This window comes from Coffea eugenioides, chromosome 8, assembly GCF_003713205.1.
Source record: "Coffea eugenioides isolate CCC68of chromosome 8, Ceug_1.0, whole genome shotgun sequence".
In the NCBI taxonomy this organism is placed as follows: domain Eukaryota; kingdom Viridiplantae; phylum Streptophyta; class Magnoliopsida; order Gentianales; family Rubiaceae; genus Coffea; species Coffea eugenioides.
The window spans coordinates 8131386-8146997 of NC_040042.1; the positions used below are offsets into that span (position 1 = coordinate 8131386).

The window sequence follows — 15612 nt, forward strand, 5'->3', positions numbered from 1 at the left end:
AAATTTGGTGGATTACTAATTCTTATAAAAATTAATGAATCTATAATAAATTAAACTAACTGAATATTTATTATGGCATAAAAAATTATAAAACATAATATTTAAATATATGTAGTGACCCACCGGTTGGACCACTCACCCACCGGTTGAACTAGTAACCCGTTGACCCACCTTTTCACCGGATTCCTCCCCGGGCCGGGTTTAATAACTATGTACGTAAGGTAAAAAGATAATTATTCCAAACAAAGAAAATTCAGAAAAAGAGGTTTTATTTTTTCCGCGGAGACTTTAGATGATAACAAAAGGTTTAATAGATGCATTAATGAAAATAAAAATGCTCGAAATCTTTATGGCAAAAGTTGTCCTGGAGCGAGTACCACAACTCCCTGGTTGAAAAACATGCAATATGCAAATGGATTATGAAAGGAATTCTTCAAAAACACGCAAATATGAGTTTTGATTCTAAAAACAGTGGATTCTGGGACAAGAACGTGATATGAGCATTTCCCCCTGATTTTCATTAGAAATGCAATAAAGATAATGAACATTCTCAAAAGATTGTGAAAATTTTGAAGCAATTCATTTTTATATAAAATGTGAATTTAGAAGCTTAAATCACAAGATTTGAAGTCACAGAAAATTTTAACCAAAAAGAAGAGGAATTACGGTTGCTGCTTGAACATCATCCGAAAATGACGAAAATGACGGCTGAAACAATACCGCAATTGAATTTGTATACTTGACCGTATTGTATCGGAATTTATTCTTGACCGTATTCACGAAAATGACGAAAATGATAGATTTGTAACGGTCAAGTATTGACGAAAATGACAAAAAAATCATTTAACATTGGTCAAGTATACGGTCAATTGTTAAATTAAAATCTATCATTTAATAATTGTTAAATCATTGTTAAAATCTATCATTTGTTAACAATTGTTTAACAAATCTTGACAAATCTTTTCGGATTATTGTAATAAATTGAATAAATTGTTAAACAATTGTTTAACATTTGTTAAATTATTACAAATCTTGACCGTATAAATTATTAAATGATAAATTATTAAATCATTATTAACAATTTTTTTAACAATAATGGTCAAATAACCTCTATCAATCGTTAAATTACACGGTCAAGTATTGACGAAAATGACGAAAAAATAAAGAATTTATCGGATGGTCAAATATCCAAAAATGACGAAAATGCGGTATTGTTTAACGAATTGGTCTTACGGTATTGTTAGGTTGCTGCTGTCTCATAGATAGAGGTTGCAATTGGTTCCTTGTCACAGGAATTGTTAAAATTTTGAACTGGAAGGGCAGCCACTGGCGAAAGGATTTTGTTGTTGCTCAATGTTAATTACGTAAACATTTCGAATAATTTTAGGAAGGTACTTAAAGGTTTAGTTATGTGCAATTGAATTTGTAGGGATACTTGACCATATTGTATGTTGAAACTAGTGGTGTTAAGATGTCTCTTAATGGGATGGCTATCGTTTTAATGATAGATTCAAAAACCTTTTTAGCTATACCTTATGACCCCAATGTAATACTTGATTTTCAGCCTTAAATAAGAGCATGTATAGTGATGTTTTATCTCTAACAATTTTTGGGTTGCTGTTTCTCAATCTTTTCTGATTTAGAATACAATGGGAACTTAATCATGCATGTCCTTTCATTATAGAGTCAAAGTCTAAGGTTGAGGTAATATTGTCAAAGTGCAAGCTCTAAAAGTTTTACTTTTGTATGGTGCTAATTTTTTTACAGAGTTTGAAAGAGTCAAGAAAGCAATTGTATTATCACAACTAGGTTTAAATCCTAAAGCAGACAGCCAAAGATTTATTACTTCGATTCGTTTGTAAGAAATCTATTTGTTTCTCCCTTGACCAATGAAAGTTATTTTCCTAAAATTCATCTAGATGATAATAGTCTCTTCCCATATGACAACTACTTTAAGAAAGTGAAAGTTCTGTTACATCTCTTGACATAGAAAGTACATTGTCTCCTTAATAATTATCTGATTAACATCTAATGTGTTTGCAACAAGCAGACTGACTAAGGAGCATATGCACAGGGGTGGCAATTCGGGTCCAATCAGGTTCCGCCAAAAAATCTGTTGACCCGAACCCGACCCGTCAACCCGTAACGGGTCAGTATATCTAACACGAACCCGAAAATTTTGGGTTGGCGGGTCGACCTGAAATGACCCGAAAATTAATTTTAATTTATTAATTTATCACTGTAAATTCTAATAAAATCAATTTCTCACAAAATTAATAACATCATCAAGTAATAAAAATTTAAAATCAAATCCAAAATAAATTAAACACTGTAAAAGTGTTTTATTCCAAACCAAATATAAAATAAATTAAAACGAATTATATTATTTGTCCAAATATAATAATTTTAACTTCATACAAGGTAAATAAATTCATTTAGGATTAAGTAATTAATGCCTTTGAAAAAAAAGAATGATTTAGTTTAGTTAGATAAAATAATTTTTATGTTTGTTAAATTATTTTTAATTTGTAAACGGGTCATATCGGGCCATATCAGGTCACCATGGGTTGACCCGAAATTGACTTGTTTTCTTTTCGGGTTCATCGGGTTCGACCCGATTCTGACCCGAACCTCCAAAGCTTCAACCCAAACCCATTAATTTCATGTTAGATTCGTGTCGTATTTTCGGGTCTTGTCAGAAATTGTCACCCCTACATATGCATGTGCATTTCATGCATCCTCTTTTCCTTTTTGGTTATTTTGACAATTTCTGGTCTTAATATGATCATTCCTACCTTATATAGGCCCTATGTATATATGAGATGTTTCTTTTTGATAAATATTCCAAGATGGGTATATATGAGATGATAAGCTAATTTAGAGAATAGCCTCTAAAAATTCATAAAATTTCAAGATTTATTTTTTTAGGCCCATCAATAGGTATGTTGGATGAAAACTTATTTATGTTAAGCTACTCCTGACATGTATATCAATAACAAAAACCACTTTTAAGTGTTTTGTCATTTCAAGATTTTTCTTTTTTTTTTAATTTATAACTGTTTGGTCATTAGCTAAAAGACTTCAGGATTTATTGTTTGTTAAAAATTGTCAATAAAACTTTCCCATCAGAGGAGAATAAATAAAACCAAGGGCAAATCTAATGTATTCAACAAACCAAAACCTACCAACATTAAAAAGCATACATAAATTTTGATAACATAACAAAGATAACTTTTATGAAAAAATTGCAGCACTCATGTAAAACTAAGATGAGCATCCTAGATTACGGTGAAAATTTACCACAAAAAAAATTATTAATGGCTTTAAAATTAAAGTATAAATTGCAGCAAACAAAAACATGAAACAAAGAAAGTAACAACAATTACATCTTTGATAATGAATGAATTTGTGATTGTTCACAACGAGATTGCATAATTTTGATGATGAATATACAAAGATATGAGTGAGATGAGCCAACTTAACTTTGTTTTGTAAATTGGATGTGATGTGTAAGAAAAGAATGCATCATGGTATCTATTTTCTTCCTTTATAATTAGACATGACACAATTTGAAAAGCATCTTTTAGTTTTTGAGAATGCATATACTAATCAAGGGTAAAAAATAGAAATCTAAATAATGCCACAGAGAGAAATATATTTAATGCCCATGGTACTTATAGTTGAAGTGTACAATTAAACGACCAACCATACAAACATCACTTTCTATTCAAATTATTGATCAGGGTAGAGGATAAATGCTATGAATTAGGCCTCAATTAATTATATGCTTTTACATATTTTCTTTAGTATAGCACACTTTTCTTAGTAAACTTTATTTAATATGGCTTTATATGTAAAAGTTTTGGATTAATCTTTTATACATTGATAGTGTACACACTCTTATCATTATTATATGCATGAGACATAATCTAAATTTGAAATTCAAAATCCAAAATTTGCATATATGTCATATATCTAACCACAATAATGTATACACTCTCAATTTCTATATCTTGCAGCCATCATCACCCTCATTTTGTGCTGTCTCCGGGGCCAAAGGTCAGCCTATCAAACCCCATGCCTCAGAAAGACATTTGCCATTTTTACAGAAAATCATACTGTAGCCGTAACTCTATCAGGATCATTTCTTATAAAGTTAAGCTCAAATCCTTTCAAGATAGAGTACATCCTTGTAGCTTTTCTATATATAGCCACTGAGGGAAACACACGTCCAACAAACATGTCAGGATTTTTCTTTTCTTTCTCTTCATTAAATTTAGGAAACTAAATTTCTTCTTCCTCATTAGAAGAATTTGCCACAACTTCTAAAACTTTATTGTCACCAATATAATAATCTTCTAAAACTTTCTTTTTGTTTCGTAGCAGCCATACAACTCCTATATTCATCACTAATCAACTCAGCATATGCAACATACTCTCCTAGATTAATAGTAGAAAAATTAACATAATCTTCATCCTCACATGCATCTCCATATCCATCACTAAAAGTGTCACCATCTAAGAAATACTTGAGGTTAGAGCCATAATCAGTAGATTTTTCACTCTCAGCAATATATGTGCTATCAGAGTCACTACTAGAATGCCCATCATCAACATCATCATTTTGAAGATGATCAATTTCTAGGTTATCAATTTCAATATTATGTACTTCAACATTAGCATAATCACTACCATCTAGCCACATACCAGGATTAAAAGGAGCCATGGCTATATCGCCAACAAATATAACAATTCGAGACTAATCCCTATACATACCAAACATTTCAAGCACTATGTTATTACTATCAATGAGCCTATGTGTGTCATTTGGGAGTTTAAAATATAGCTGCATGTTAATGGGAAATTTAAACCTTTTCAGAACATCCCTAATCACTGACATTAATGTATAGTCTACATCAACTTTGTTAATATAATCAACAAAAAAAAATCCCACTATCCCCCCAAAAAAAATATCATTAGTTATAATATCATTCATGTCTCCAACAATGATCCATCTATCCCCCAAAGTTGTTTCCTCTTACTCTAAATATCCCACTGTTTCTTTCTAACACTAATATTTGTGCTCTGGTACTCAGGTCATTTCGTCGCAATTCTCTTAGGTTTCCTGTTCAGCAGTAGTTTCTATTTGTTTGTATGAAGCCGCAAGTTCAAAGTAAAAATTTAGCATGTATTTGATTTCTTCTTTTGGTCTGCCTAGTCTTCTATGTGATTGAGTTCTATGACCTGTTCAGTTGCACTTGTTCACTTCTTTCTCATAATTGGATCGCTGAAAACCAATGATTGTTTGTTCTCTTCAAAAAAACCAAAATTAGATAACTTTTACATGCTTATCAAATTGGATATAAGAACCAAAGTAATTAATTTCACCAACTTTGTTTTGGTTGAATGAAGCCTTCTATTCTGGTTTTCATTGGTTTTTTGTTTTCAATTGTTGGTTGAGGTATCTTTTTCAATAAGATAGCAAGACTTTTGAAAGAAAGCATCGCTGATGGAATTTTGGTTATGATGATCCAACATTTTTTTAATATTGCCTTAATGATATTCTCTTTTATATTTTTCAAAAGTTTATGGTTTCATCTAATTGTTAATCAAAAAAGTTGGGTTTCTAATAGAGGGTTTATGATAGTTATAGTAAATTAAAGGTCCTCCAAATTACTGTCATTAGTCAGTATGCTAGCATCTTGTAGTTAATATGCTTGTCAAGATTGTCTGTCAGATTATCGAATTGTTGTGGATATTAATTTCTAATTCATGTGCTCTTAGCAACTTTTAAGTGAGCAAAGTGTTCGAGTAAAAGTGAGATTCAATGTATTCTTCTTTGATCACCTTTTCTTGCACCATATTAGAAAAAAAAAATGTGCACCATATTAGATTTTTGTAATTTTTAGGATGTCTTGCTTCATGAGCTGCATCTGTAATGAATTGTATACTACTTCATGAGTTGCATCTATAATGACTTGTATTTAATTTGTATTTTGAATTTGTATTTTATTTTTATCTTGAACTTTTGATAGTGCCTCATGTTTTGGAAGGACTATCCTGGCGTAGAGGCTTGTTTTTATTGGTGGCTTTGATTGTTCAGGCCATCCAATATTTTATTGAGCACCCTACAAACTTTAGGGTATTTAGGATTCTCATTTCATTATGTGGGGCCACTGGGGTGTTCTTATTATTTAGGATTTGGTTTGGGCATCCCCTTGCAGGGTGGTATTTGAGTACCAGTAGCTCTTGTCATACCACTCGCAGTCATTTTCGGAGCTAGTTTTGGAGGTGTTGATGGAGATGACGAGTAGATGCTGATGGAGATGATGACAAGACTAACAAGAAGTACTGGCTATTTTATTTTAGTTAAGAACTAGATGGTAGGCACGAGAGAGATGAGGACAAAACTAACAATAATTAAATGTGTTTCTTTAGATAGAGTTATGGACGTTTTTAGATGGAGTTATGATGATTAATTAGAGATGTGGCAAAATAGTAGCTTAGTTGGAATGAGCTACTAATATAACTAGATTGGTGGAACATTGTGAATATTTTTGCTTGAGGTAGTGAGACGATGAATACACGCAAGTACATTTCCAAAAAAGTCGTTCAAGAATAAACATTTGGCTTTTTGATAAAATACAACTTTTTGGCCAAATTTTACAAGTTATTAACCAAAAATGTAAACCAAAAGCAAGAAGTAAAGGACAAACTTTTTATATCACTTGAATATTTGCTCAATATTTAAATTTAAAACGTTATTTTAGACTCTTTCATTCTATATTCATACCTTATATGGTTTTATACCTTCATTTTGAATAATAAAAAATTTGATAATGCATTAATGCATCAAAATCTATTACTATATATAATATAATACTGTTTCTTCCCTTTTTTGTGATTCCTAATACACCTTTCACCTATCTTCCCTTCACCTAAAGTCCTATCATATCACCAATTCCGCAGTATATGGTTATTCCAAAGGAAAAGTCCTATCTTATCACCAATTCCTCCTTTTAAGTTATCCTATCACCAATTACTATAGTTATTACCTTCTTCTCATCTATCTCAGCCGCTTGGCTTCACCTTCTTCTGTCAATCCTTGGTCTTCCACTCTAAATTTCCTCCAAGAGACTCACAGAGGTTATGCTTCACCTTCTTCTGTCAATCCTTGGTCTTCCACTCTAAATTTCCTCCAAGAGACTTGCAGAGGTTATGCTAAAGAAAAGAGACAAACCAGTATTTGTCTCATCCTTTTTTGTCTCTTATAAATGCAATTAGACCCGCAATTTAAAAAGAACTCATCTGTGCATATATTTAGTGATTATATCTTCACTTATGCAATTTTGTTCATAATGGAAAATTTGATCCTAAGTTTTTGGAGTTCGGCAATAATTGTGCATTTGGCTTACTCTAAAATTTTAGAGTTTGATGACGATGATGATGACGAGGAGGAGATAGAGAAGGAAGCAGGGAACATAAATCAAAGGGTTAAAAACAAAAGAGCCCACTGTGGTATACCTAATATATAGAAAAGCCTCTTGTGGTTTCAAAATATACAAAATAACACCTTATGTTTTGTACTAAATTATAAACTAACAGAATTCGTTAAACTTAACGAAAATGACGGTTTCAGCCGTTAAATTTATCGGATTCCTGTAAGTTTACCGGATTCCGTTAAATTTACCGAATTCCATTAAATTTAACGAATTCTATTAATTTACAATTTAGTTTAAAACACGAGGTGTCGTTTTGTATGTTTTAAAATCACGGAGGACTTTTTTGTATAATACATACACCACAAGGGGCTTTTTTGTTTTTAACCCATTAGTAAAGTTGTACCACTCATGTAGTCTGTATTTGTAGTTTCTATGTAATTTCTTCTAAAGTTGTGCTGCTCATATAGCATTAGTAAATCCTTAAATCTTTGTCACAAAATTAGAACTGTGTATTTTTTTTTATTGTTTGGCAAATACGACACTAACAATCCACGTTAATTAATTTTTTATTTACTTTTTTTTTAAGAGAAGGTGGTATCCCAACATTGCCAGAATAATCCACCTCCTAACTTGCAGAGCCCTGCCCAAGGATGCAAGGGCAATACCACGGTAGGGTTCAAACTAATGACCTACAGAATACTACCGCATGTGGTTATCAGTCGAGTTTCTGGTTGGGGGCAGTCCATGTTAATTAATTGGTGATTCATTTCTTGCAATAATATTATCAATTGGAATTTAAGGAGATAAAAATAAAGGATATATGAAAATACATTAATTTTTTTTTGGAATTACAAATCAATGTTTTAGCACAACCAAATGGAGTTTATCCCCAACAAGATGTTGGCATTGTCCAAGGCTGGGGCTTTGTATGATTCCCTGGCTTTGCCATGTATTTTCTCCCGTCATCAATCATCACTTTCAAGGCATGGATTTTACCATCTAATTTAGTACAACAGTTTGCATGTATTGTGCAAACTGCATTAAGGTCCTTACTTGGCTCACATATTCCTCCAAAATAAGCTGTGTCCAGAAATCTGATTTTCAACCCAATCTTACTGATAAAAGGATCAAATTTGATCTTATTAAGCACATCCTGATCATGGATCGATGGATATGCTTCTCTGGATTTGCACCAAAACTTATAAAATTGGATTGTCATGTTATTTGATCTAACATAGATGAAGCCGCTATTTGGTGAGTTGTTCAAGTCAGTAGAGTTGAACCCAAATTGATCGCATGCAATTTGGAAATCTGCATCTGAATAAAATCTTCGAAATGGATCTCAAAACCACAGTATATCAGCATCCTGAGTTTGAAACAGAAAGAAGAAAGAAATTTAGACATTAATGTGTCAAATTTAATTTTTGCATGGCTTTTGAAAAGCTATAGTATATTTAAAAGTTAATCTTATGTACACTGATATTACATACATTATCATAGTCGAATGTATAATACAAACATTGATAGTTTTTTTTTTTTTTGGTTTTATTACCCAATCAGAAGCTTACAAGCAGAGACCAGGACCGGTCATCACGACGATCCTTTGATAAGCCTAATAGAAGGAAAGCCTAGCATATTCAACCTAACTTCCCCCCTTGCTAGCTGTGGGAGAGAGCAGAGTTGGTGATACACCCTTATATGATCCTGCGGATGCAAGATACCTACATTAGCTAAGATGTCAGCCACTTTGTTGGCTTCCCTAAAACAATGCGATCCGCGACTAGCTGCCAAATTTGGTGTACCTCTCTTCGAATGAGCCATGGACACTGGAACCTCCGTTGTAGTATACCCACTAGAACCAGCGAATCTATCTGCACTTGCACCTGCACAAAGCCTTGCTGGAAGCATACGCGAAGCCCCGTTGATAGTTAAATTTGGGTGTACACAGGCAATGTACATCTAATTGTACTTTGAAGATTAATAAAGCATCAACTCACTTGGTAGTTGACATGTAAATACTATTTTGGTTTCACATTTATTAATCATTAGAGAAACATGCATAAACATTTTCATTCATGATTCTAAAGTTTACATCTTTATATTATTTCTTTAGCATTTACCTTTTAGTTTTCCAAATTCCACTACAAAAAAAGGAAAATGATGCTTTACTAATATAACTAAAAATATTAATTACGACAAATTAAATTATAGTTGTACTGGTTATTCTAATGTGTAAGGGAAAAGAACCATCCAACCTTAAGTTTTGTCTAATGATAATTTCCTCCCCGAAGTTTGGTTAAAAATGGGGACACTCATGGAGCGGAAAATTATTGGGTAGATCCAATGAGGCTCCATTTCAAAGTAAATCATTCATAACCTTCATTTTATTTGTAATCTTAATTAATATATTTTATTAATAAATGCAATTTTGGTCCCCCAATGTTTAGTCTGTGTATTAAATTGATCCATAAAATTTTGACCAAAATAATTGCTTGTCCCCAAAGTTTCTTATGTAAAATCTCCCATATTTGTTTATCTTAATCCCTTACCATTTTCAAAATAAGGATTTTGTACAACAAACCAATATCAAATTGAAGGGAAATAAGGTAATTAACATGTTGCAAAGTCATCAACCTTGGACAAATTTACTATAATTTATTTTAAACTATGTATACCATAAACCATAACTAATAAAGTGTGACACAAACAAGTATCAATGATAATTATTCTTCTATATCCCAGCAGATCCGTTTGGATTAACCTATTTTTCAAAAACAAGTTTCTCAAATACAATGTTACAGTAATACACAAATAAAAACATCTCAAAAAATATTTCATCCATACAATATATCAAATATTTAAAAAAATATTCATAGTAAAAGTTTTTCATATACACTGTTATAGTAAAATATTTTAAAAACACCTTCAAAAACGGTTAATCCAAATGGAGAAATATATCTGATATTATTTACGCCTAATTACTGCATCATTTCCAAATTTCACAGCTCACAAAAGATTTCTACTTGGTGAACTCATTTAATTCAATAAAAACAAAGGTAAATCTAAGATATTACCGTGAAAAATGATGATGTATCCCATCTCAAGAACAGTGCGTTGAAACTCAAGCTTTCTCCATACAATCTTTAGATAATCTTCGCTCATAAAATTTGCCTTACCAGAAAAATCAACCCCCTCTGTGGTTAGTGCAATACAATGCTGATGTAACTCCAAGCAACGAGAATATGCTTTTTAGTCCATGGCTCCAACAACTAAATGATTCAACAGAGCTTGTGCTTGATTCCCACTTCTGAAACCCTCAAGAAAGAGATCAAAGATTGAATTTGGTGCTGTCCATGCTGCATTTACTGTAGTTATTATAACTGTTTTGGTCACCGTTGCTGCTTTGCTCAGAATATTTTGCAACTTGGTTTCTGTATTTTCTTGATTAACCTTCATAAAAGAGAGAAAAAGAGTATATAAAGACAATTATTACAGGATGCAGATTAATGCCTACTCAATTCCTGGGAAAGGAAATGAAACTATAGTGCTTTAGGAAATTCGATAAAGTATTGGTCTAGCTAGTAGTCAATGTTTAAAACTCAGCAATTAGAGGTATGGGGTTCATATGTTACTAATTGTGATTTTATTTTGACTACATATTGGTGATAAGTGACTAATTTACGTAATAATTGTATGACATTTTATATTATTTTTAGTCACTTTGATTATATTATTGGAAGAAAATGAATCATTTTGGCTATAATTACTGAAAAATGCTTTTAAGTGATTAAATGAGGTTTTTATCACTTTTTACTTGGATTTTGTGCATTTTGACAGTTTTGACACATTTTCATATTTCGGCTATAACTTGAGCTACAATGATCAGATTGATATGATTCTTAAACCAATTTGAAGATAAGAGATAGATCTATAACTTTGGTGAAGACATCTGAATACAGTTTGAAGGTTTTTCAGGTCAAAAAGCTGAATTACAGTAGCTAATTTCTATTGGTCGAAGCTGAAACAGGGCAGTGAACAGTCAAGGGTATTTCGATCATTTCACAGCCTACACAGATCCAAATGAGGTGATTCTTGATGCATTGGAAAGCTAGCTCAAAGGTCTACAAGTTTTATGTTTTGGTCAAGAGCTAAATCAGCTTTTATCATTGAGAAAAGTTCAGTTGAAGTTGACACAAAATCGGAGCAGAGCTGGAAATTGAACAAAAGTGCACCAAAATGTCACTGTAGCAATCCAGCCGGAACTTGGCCGAAATTGAACAAAAATGCACCAAAATGTCACTGTAGCAATCCGGCCGAAACTTGGTCAGATTTGTGGCCGGATTTCTGGCCAGATTGTGGTCAGAGAAGACTGCTCTTTATGCGGAAAACTTATTTTCACCTCCAACAAGACACATGCAATGCCAGACATGTGAGAACTACTTTGCAGTTCTAAAAGGGTGGTGTAGGCCTCATTTTCTTGACTTTTTTCATCTTTATATAGCTAAAATTTGCAAGATTGAGGAGAATAGAGAGACATACGGGAGAAGTTTGGAGTCTGCAGAAATGTAGTTCTTCCATTTTTCTTAGTATAGATTAGTTTAGCTAGTTATTTCATCCTTTTTGTTTATTAGCTAGATGGAGAAGATTGGAGGATGAAGAAGGCAAAGAGATGAACTCATGTGACAAGGGTTACATTCCTTTCCAATTCTTTATCTTATGTACTTGATTCCAAGTTTAGTTAATATGCAAGTTCTGGATTTTGTGTTTAATATGTTTCTTTAAAGTTTATGCCTTGGGTTTGGTTGAACTTTCTATGATTGTTAGTGTTTATTATTTAGTTATTTGATTGCTATGATTTGAGAAAGTTATTTAGCACTTTGGCTCTTTAAATCATGATTAATCTGGTACCATTAATTGTGATTATCTAAGGTGTTGTTTTTGCAATGAAAATTGAGATTTAACACTGATACAAGAAGTGCTAAACATAGGGAGTACACTCACGAGAGTAGAGGTGCACCTATGTGATTTTGTGATTAATTTCATGTAATTTCATTGAAGAAATAAACTTATAGCTAGTTTCATAACCATGAGAATAGGTATGGATTAGTTATGAGTATAGTTGATTCACTACGAAAGTAGGTTTCATATGTTTAAGGAAATTATACCATAACTAGCCTAGATAGTAGTACTCAATGATCCAAAAATGGCAATTGCATGAGTAGTTAGGGATACCATAATTTAAGGAGCTTTCATTTGTTATTTTGCATAACTTCAGTAGGTTTCATTTCTTATAATATATTGATAGTCTAAATAATAGAGAAGTTTTAGTAGTGTCGGTAATTACAATCTTTCTAGTGGGATCGACCTTTAATACCCTATACTCGCTCACGATTCGTATACTTGTGATAAATCGCGTGTAGGGTATTTAGGAGTTTATAAATGTAAAACTTGATTAAGATGAACTTAATGCTACATGTATACCCTACGCCCGTCAAGTTTTTGGTGCCATTGCCGGGGAAGATTTGGCAATATTGGTGTGAAGAGCGACTTTATTAGTTATAGTGTGAATATTATTTTCTATAATTTTAGTGTTTTATGTGTGTATATATTTTATCACCTATTCTTCTTGCTAATTTTATTCTTAAGTTGTCTAAAAAGCAATTTTAGGTAATGAGGAGGGTATGTCAATTTGGAGGACAATGCTTGAGAAATGGAAGATTGGCAATGAATGGTTGGTTACCAAGTGCAAAACTCCTACAACAGAGGTAACCAAGAATTTACTGAATGTATGTCTTTTGAAGATGGTTTAAGGTGCTTAAAGACTAAATTTGAATTATGATGCTACAAGTTCAAATGGACACAATTATGCATGAAATTGAGCAAGGGAGGAATGTTAATGTTTTTAATTCTTATCATGTGATTTGTGGCTTGTGTGGAGGTTATCATGCTACTGATACATGTATGCAAGCATAAAATGTGGATTATCATGATGAATTAGAGCATTACAATCCTTGTTTTGATCGATATAGTGCTAATTGGAGCAATTCTCCTGCTTATGGTTGGAATAATCAATGTACATATAGTGATTATCCATATTTTTATGATTACTTATCTGAAAGTGTCCAATATGAATCAAAACCATCTTGGGAGTTGGCAATAGAGAAGTTAGCTAATGCACCTCTACTTTGGGAATTAGAAAGTGAACTATTAGTTAATGATTCTAATGCATCTTGGGAGCTAGCTGTAGAAAATTTTTCTAAACAATTTGATTCAGCAATAGAAAAGCTAGCAAATGCAACTTCTGACCGTTTTTATAGGATTGAGAAAAGAATAGATGAATTAGCTTCTCACTTTGGTAGAATACATGAGCAATTGAATACATTGTGTGAAGTTATTTCCTCTAATAATTTGCAAAAAGATCCTAGCATTAATGGTTGGAATGTTGTATGTGAAAATGGGTTGCATTTTGATCAAAATGATGATTCTAACTTGTGTTTCAATGAGGAAATGTCCATTTCACATAATAATATCTTTGGAGCTTGTAGACACCAAATTTTTGGTGTAATTTCTTTTACTTTTTATTCTCATTTGTCGTGGTTGCTTTTAGTTTTTTTTAGTTTCTAGTTTCTATTTTAATTTTAAGTTTTAACGTAGAAAAATCATGGAAAAAGAAAAAAAAAGAAGGAAAAAGAAAGAAAAATTAGCATTTCATTTTTATTTTTTTTTATGCCTAGTTTCGCTCATTTTATTCAATCTGTCTTCATTAGTTATTTTTCTTAATTAGTTAATTATATTGTGTTAAATTATTATTTTAAAAAAAAAAAAAATCAAATCAAAAATCATAATTCCATTTCTGCCGAATCCATTTCCATTTCACTTCCCAATCTAGCACCTTCCATTGCTATTGCCGACCAACCCCACTCACAATAACCTCAATATAAACATTCCATTAACCATACACTCCACAATACACCATTTCCATTTACTCTCTACACCATCATTCCCCAAAACCACAACCCCATTTACCCACCTTGTAATCATCGACCGAGGGGAAGGAGAGAGAGCTGCACGGACAGCCGAGAGGAAGGAAAGGTAACGGGGAGCTCTTCGTTTCTGTTCTGTCCGTGAGCTGAGGGGAGAGAATCGGACACCACTCTGCACTTCCAAGACCTCCACCAGCTGAGCTCAACCACACCCACCAACTTCACAGCTAGCCTACGCAAACCAAACTCAGCCAGCCATACTTTACTTCCATAGCCAGCCAAGAGGAAAATGTTGCAGCAAACCATCGTGTGAGCTGAGCTCTTAACTGGGGCCACTCATTCTCCATTTCCACACTCAACCTCCATCACTACCGCGCACCATTTCACTCTCCACCCTCTCACCTCACACCACCACAAAACCTCACCTCACACTTCACCTCGTTATCATCGAAGAAAGGAAAGGAACCGCGAGCAACATTTCTGTTTCGTCCGAGAGTGAGAGCTAGTTCGTGCGAGCCGGAAATTTCGGAACTGACCAAGAGAGGGAAAGGAAGAAACAGTGCGGGAGCTTCCTTCCTCACCTTTTCTTCACCGTAACTAGCTGCACTTGTTTCCAGCAACAACACCACAGCTTCAACCAACCACAACCAGAACCAACTGTCGCGTGCGCAAGCCGAGAGCGAGAGAGGAGGAAATCTGATAGCATCTTCGTGCGTGAGCTGAGCGCTTATCGGAGCAACCCCAACACTCGACAACATGATTCGACTTCACATATCAAACCACAACGGCACCTCATCTTCATGGTAGCATCCGAGAGCAAGTAAGTGAGAGCTGCTCCTCGTGAGTATCGACCAAAGGAAGAAGCCGCGAGCTGCAATTCCATTTCGTTCCTGCCCTGTCCGTAAGCTGAGGGAAGAGATCAGGGAACCATCAACTCCATTTGCACCCAACTTCACGGCTGCAACCTCACCAGTTTCCACCTCCATCAGTTGAAGCCACTACACTAAGCCAGAGTCATCAAACCTGCTGTGTGTATGAGAGCCGAGAGGGAGCAGAGATTTTTCAGAGTTTCGTGTGTGAACTAGCTTGCTGTGAGCCGTGCTGAATTCAACCACAATCATTACAACTGCAACCACTGAACTCAGACCAACCAACCCTGCGTGCGTGAGCAAAGCCGAGAGGAGGAA

General features: G+C 33.5%; 1 pseudogene; it reads right to left on the minus strand.

The window, feature by feature from the left end:
- Positions 1 to 8325: 8325 nt before the first annotated feature.
- On the minus strand, positions 8326 to 15411 carry LOC113780120 (annotated as a pseudogene).
- Positions 15412 to 15612: the final 201 nt, after the last annotated feature.